Here is a 7054-nt window from a genome sequence, read left to right on the forward strand (position 1 = left end):
CTAATTCTCTCTCTGAAAGAAATTTTAGAAAATACAGAAAATTAAGATGATAGAAAGTATTCATAGTTCCATTGTGCAAAAATAACAATATTTTAGGGTATTTATTCTAGTCTTCTCTATTGGTGCATGTATATATGTGTTCAAAAACCTCATAGTATGATTAATAATTGAAATTAGGCTATGCATAACATTTTATAACCTATTAAAAGTGTTCTGTGAACACTTTCCTGTTAAATCTTCTCAAAATGATTTTGGATGGCACACAGTAGTCCATCATATAGTTGTGCCATGAATTATTTAACTATTTTCTTTTAGACTTTATTTGAGCTATTTTCCCATTTCCATAATGGACCTTATTATTTGCTATTTCTTTTTTTTTAATTCTATATCATTAACGTTTATGTACTAAATCTGTAACTGATAAATTTTCCAGAATTGGAATTACTGATCAAAAGTAATGAACACTTGTGTTCGTTTTGGCAGCACATATACTAAAATTGGAACGATACAAAGGAGATCAGCATGGCCCCTGCGTGAGGATGACACACAATTTGTGAAGCGTTCCATATTTCTGGATGTTAACTAGACTTCTTGTCATGATCATTTCATAATATATACAACTATCAAATCATTTTGCTGTATACCTGAAACTAGCATGATGTTGTATGTCAATTATACCTCAATTAAAAAGTATAATAGACACTTTTAGAGCTCTGGGTAGATATGACAAATGGCCTTTCAGGTTTGAACCCCTTTGTATGCCTTGCAGTAAAGGATCGAATTTCCTATTTCACTGCTTTCTCTCCACTACTGGGAAATAGCTTTTAAAACATGAAAAATAATCTCTCATAATTTTAATTGGCATGTCATGGTTATTAGTGAGTTTCAACATTTTTCATGTGTTTATTAGCTGTTTTTCTCTTAAAAATTAAATTCATGTGCTCAGTTTATCTTTCTGTTCTGTCTTCACCATTTATGACAGCTTAGACCCAACACAGAGGGATAACTAAATATTTTTATGATTAACTGAAAATCCATATGGACTTCCACCCAGGAACCAATGGTGCATATAGTTTGTTGCTCCTTTTCTATTAATCTTCTTAAATTTAATGATTTCTACTATGAAATGTAGTATTTGGGGAAAATGTGATTTTCCCCCCTGCTCTCTATAGTCCTAAGAGACATTTTCTCAGTTGAAACTTCTCTCTTCATTTTCACTGTACTTCATACAGCCTCAGCAGGAACTCTTAGGTTATGGGAGGGCAATGTATGGACTACATATTTATTGAACTCTAATTGTATGACTAACTGAATGCACCAGCCATGCAAATACAAATGTAAGTCTTAAAAATAATAATTTACATAATAAGCTGACAAGAAGGCCTGAGCTATTATTTAAGTTCATATATAACATTACATCGTCAAATGTTAATTTATGCTCTGTTCTTTCCAGCATGATTGAGCTGTTTGGTAGTTTTATTTATGACTCATGCTTAGATTCATTTTGCAGTGCTGATAATGTTGAGATAATGGGAATTTATAGTTAGCTCTGATGAGAGGCCATAAAACAAATGACTGGATGTTTTCTCTATTGCCACAGGCTCGATTTATAACATAAAGTACTTAATAATTGTTATTAATGAACCCGCTGTGGTTGGTATATAGACACAGCTGGAAATCACATCTGTTATCAGACAGCCTGGGTTAAGTAAAGTACCAACACTGCAGGGAACTAATAGCTACAAAAGGAAATGACATCACAGAGCCATAGGAAGTGCCCATAGATGTTAGCTACACTGAGACAGGAGAGATTTAGGATAGATTTTAGGAGAAATGACAGAGAATTTGGTGCTTTTTGAAATTTTTCTTCTATATGGATCCCAAAAGTCTTCAATTATGACCTAGAGTTCCAGGATCAATCCATATATTAAATATTAGTAAAGTTTATATCTTACTTTTTAGATCAAAATAAATAAAAATAGTCCAAATTCAGCCTACCAACTTTACCTTTCCAGGCTTCTCTTCTGCAACCCCTTTTGAAACATTCTGTTTTATTCAAATTGGGTTATTTGTCTTTGTTTTTATAGATTTATGCTTTCCTGCCTGTATGCTTTACCTTATGTTGCTACCTCCAGTTGAGGCCATTCCAAACTATTTCAAGACAGAAAGAACTACATGTACTTATTTCCTATCTATCTATCATCTATCTATCTATCTATCTATCTATCTATCTATCTATCTATCTATCATCTATCATCTATATCTATCATCTGTTCTCATTTGTCCCCATTCTCAATTTTCATTCTCCCCATTCACTGTTGGCAAACATTGTAATACATACTATATGAATTATTTGATTATATTTGAAGTATATTTGATTATATGATTTTTTGTGTGTGACTGTTTTTTAATTTGTGGAAGTCGTGGTAAATCACAGATCTCATTTTACTTCTTTTACTTAGCACTGAAGTGTCAGCCATGATATTCCATGAACATCTAGTCCATTCTTTGTAAATGTTTCATAAGACTCCATGTGTACCCACCAAAATTGACTGTCTACTCTCCTGTCAGTGATGGGCACTCAGATTGCTCTGAATCCCTATTGCAATAAACAAGATAATGATGGGTATTTTTATGTATGTCACTTGTGGATCAGTGGGAGAATTTCTTTAGGCCACATACCTAGGAGTGTCTTTGCTGGGTCATACCTACGTGTGTGTGTAGACTTGATTAGAATAGATGCTGACAGATAGCTCTTGAAAATGTTCCACCATTCTTCTCCCACCAGGATTGAGATTTCCTATATCCGCACATAACTAATAATTGGCATCACCTAGATTTACGTTTTAAGCAAATTAACAGGGATAAGATAATATTTCATGATTGTTTTCATTTTCTTCTATGATTACTACTAAATTTGAATATCTTTTGATTTGCTTATTGCTTTGGGGGTTTGTTCTATTTTAATTGCCTATTCACATGTGGGCCCATTTTTTTTTCTCTTGGGTTATCTCTCTTATGGACTTAAAGGAGTTCCTTGTATATGTTTGCATAGTCAGTTTTTATATTGCAATTTTTTTCTTACAGTCTATCACTTCTCTATTTACTCTATCCATACTATTCTTCATTAAACAAAAACACTTAATTTTGATGTTAGTTTATTCAACACATTTTTGCCCAAGGATTTGTGCTTCTTGAGTATTTTTTCTTTTTTTCTCAAGTATTTTATTTTTTTTAAGACTTTAAAGTATTTAAAAGACAATTCTTCCCTACCTCTAAATCACAAATATATATTCTGACATTTTCTTGTATTGATTTTCTATTTTATCTTTCATTAATCTGTCTGGATTCTACTTTTGTATATGATGTATTTAGGGATCCAATTTTCCTTCTTAATATTATATACAAAACAATCTATCCTTCCACTTTTGATTTGTGATGCTATATTTCCATATTTACCATATATTAAATTCTAACCTATATAAGGTCTTTCTCTGAATTCACTGTTTTTGTTTCATTGATCTATTTGTCAGTCTGTTTTTATATCAAAGCCTACCTATTTTATTACTATGTGTTAGGACAGGCAGACTACCATGGACCCTGAGCATCCATGAACTTCCTGCCGAGTGGGCCGAACTGTAAGGCTTATTTGTCCCCTAAACCGAGCAGTCTCTGTAGCTGGTCATATAGGCTGATAAGTAGGCCAAGTGACCACAGCATGACTACTTGTCAGTCTCTGGTGGAGGTGAAGGGAAGAGAGAGGGAGATATTGTCATGTTTACTGCTTACTACAGAAGGTGCTGTGACCATCTGGTAGGGCTGTTTGGTCCACTGTTGTGTACCACTTTTATTGCTCTCAGTTCTGAGTGTATAATTAGTATTGATGGTTTATATGCTTATGCTGTGAACCCTCATAAAATTCAAGGGAGATTGTCCCAGTTGGAAAGAGTCACTTTTAGAGAAATGATAGTGGATACAACAGACCACCAATTAGGCTTTCAGTTTCCTCCCATGTTGTACAACGGAAACTATAAACTTCCGGAGAGAGAAAAGGAAATCACAGACTTGGCGTCTGTAAACTCCAAAGACCCTTTTGAACTACAGATATCTGCTACTGATAACTGTGCTGATTGGAACCAATACTGGTGAATGTTCTGCCAACACGTGAATGGGTATTCTGCTGTTTTGGGATAAAATATTCATTAATATCAATTATGTCAAGTTGGTTGATAGTGCTGTTCAAGTCTTTATATTTACTAATTTTCTGTCTATCTTGTCTATCAATTACTGATTAAGGAGTGTTATCTCCCATTATAATTGTAGATTATCCATTTCTCATTTCAGTTCTATTTGCTTTTTCTTCATATATTTTGAATCTGTTATTAGCATACAGATTTAAATATGTTATTTTTTAACAAATTGATAACTTTATCTTTAGGAAATATTCTTTTTTATCTCTGGTGATAATACTTGTTATGAAGTCTGCCTTATCTGATATTATCTTAGCCAGCTTGCTTACCATTAATGTTTATTGGCATAGCTGTTTCTGTCTTCCACTTCTAACTTATTAATGTTTTTGTATTTAAGGTGGGTTTCTTGCAGATTACATTTAACTGTTTTTCTTAAGTCCAATTTGAAAATCTCTGGCTTTACATTGGAGTATATAGACCAATGGTCAACAAAGCATTTTTGAAATGGCCAGATGGTAATATTTTAGGCTTTTGGATCAGATAGTCTCTGTTGAAACTGCTAAACCCTGCTGTTATAGTATGAAAGCTGCATAGGCCACACATAAATGAATGGGCATGGCTGTGTTCCAATACAATTATGAACAAAAATCATGATGGGCTGTATTTGGCCCATGGGCCATAGTTTGCTGATCCATGGTTTATACTCTTTATGTTTAATGTAAATATTTAGAGGGTCAAGGTTAAATCATCCAACTTGTTTGTTTTCTATTTGTCTCATGTGTTATTCATTCATTTCCATTTCCATTTGCTTTTCTTTTCTTTTCCCACCTCCTATTGGGTTGAGTGTTTTTTAAAATTCCATTTTACCTCTTTTTTTTAAACATATTAGGTGAAAAAAACCTCTTTGTGTTTTACATTTTAAGTGATTGTTGTATGGTTTATAATATACCTCTTTACCTTTTCACAGTCTACTTTAAAGTAATATTATAGCATTTTAGAGATTAAGATTATTTTTTTAAAGATTTATTTATTCACTTAGGAGAGGGAGACAAGCAGATTCCCTGTTGAGCAGGGAGCCTGATGTGGGGCTCTATCGCAGAACACCGAGACCATGACCTGAGCTGAAACCAAGAGTTGGATGCTCAAGTGGTTGAGCCACCCAGGCACCCATATAGATTAAGATTCTTTTTTTTTTTTTTAAGCTTTTATTTATATATTTGACAGAGAGAGACAGTGAGAGCAGGAACACAAGCAGTGGGGAGTGGGAGAGGGAGAAGCAGGCTTCCCCTCGAGGAGGGAGCCCGATGTGGGACTCGATCCCAGGACCCTGGGATCATGACCTGAGCCGAAGGCAGACACTTAACGACTGAGCCACCCAGGCGCCCTAGATTAAGATTCTTAAATACTCTCACTTTCCACCCTGTCATTTGTGCTATTTTTGTCATACATTTTACCTCTTTGTGTGCTATGCTGTGTGCATTGCAACTACTTTTTTCCCAGATTTTTTGAAGTATAATTGACAAAAAGTTTTAATATATTTAAGGTGTACAGTGTGATGATTTGTTCTATACATATATTGTGAAAGGATTCCCATACCATCAAGTTAATTAACACCTCACATATTTACCATTTTCTTAGGGGGAGTGAGAATACTTTAGTTCTACTCTCTTAGCAAATTTCAGTTATGTACATTTTCAACTATAGTAACCATGTTACTCAGATCCTCAGACCTTATTCACCTTATAACTGAAGGTTTATATCCTTTCACTAAACTTTCCCTGTTTCCACTCCTCCCCGCAAGTCCCTGGCAACCACCATTCTACTCTCCATTTCTATTAATTCAACATTTTTGAAGGTTTCACATGTATGTGATATTATGCAGTATTTGTCTTTCTCTGTCTGCCTTATTTCATTTAGCATAATGCCCTCCACGTTCATCCATGTTGTCACAAAAGGCAATATTCCGCAACCCCCGCCTTTTTGTTATTAAGGCTGAAGACATTCCATTGTGTGTGTGTTTGTGTCTCTGTGTGTGTATGTGATATTTTTTTTATCGATCTGCTAATAGACACTCAGGTTGTTTCCATATCTTGGCTATTGTTAATAATGCTGCAACAAACATGAGAGTACAAATATGTCTTCAAGATAAGGATTTTGTTTCCTTTGGATATCCAGAAGTGGAGTTGCTGGATCATGTGGTAGTTCTTTTAATTTCTTAAAGAACCTCCATACTGTTTTCTATAGTGGCTGCACAGTTTACATTCCTACCAACAGAGTATAAGGGCTCACTATTCTGCATATGTTTGCTAGTATTTTTTATCTTTTGTCTTTTTGATAATAGACATCCTAACAGGTATGAGGTGGTATCTCACTGTGGTTTTGATTTATATTTTCCTGATGATTAGTGATATTGAGCACCTTTCCTGTATTTGTTGGTCATTTAAATATATTCTTCAAAAAGATATCTATTCAGGTGGTTTGTCCATCCTTTGAGTTTTTTAATTGATTTATATGAGTTCCTTGTATATTTTGAATATTAACCCCTTATCAGATATGTGGCTTGCAAATATTTTCTCTAATTCTGTAATTTGGCTTTTTATTCTGTTGATGGTTTCCTTTGTTGTGGATAATCTTTTTAGTTTGATATACTTCCACTTATTTATTTTTGCTTTGGTTTCTTTGCTTTTGGTGTAAAATCAAAAAAAAATCATTGCTGAGATCAATATCAAGAAAATTTCCTCCTGGGGCGCCTGGGTGGCTCAGTCGTTAAGCGTCTGCCTTCGGCTCAGGTCATGATCCCAGGGTCCTGGGATCAAGCCCCGCATCGGGCTTCCTGCTCGCCGGGAAGCCTGCTTCTCCCTCTC

At 34.5% G+C, this 7054-nt stretch overlaps 1 non-coding gene across 1 annotated transcript; it reads left to right on the plus strand.

The window, feature by feature from the left end:
• Nucleotides 1–467: 467 nt before the first annotated feature.
• LOC118013561 lies at nucleotides 468–573 on the plus strand. Its single transcript, XR_004680051.1, has one exon. It is a non-coding gene; the product is annotated as a U6 spliceosomal RNA (small nuclear RNA).
• The last annotated feature ends 6481 nt before the right edge of the window (nucleotides 574–7054 follow it).

Source organism: Mirounga leonina, unplaced genomic scaffold, assembly GCF_011800145.1.
Source record: "Mirounga leonina isolate KUSES-001 unplaced genomic scaffold, KU_Mleo_1.0 Mir_153, whole genome shotgun sequence".
Taxonomy (NCBI): domain Eukaryota; kingdom Metazoa; phylum Chordata; class Mammalia; order Carnivora; family Phocidae; genus Mirounga; species Mirounga leonina.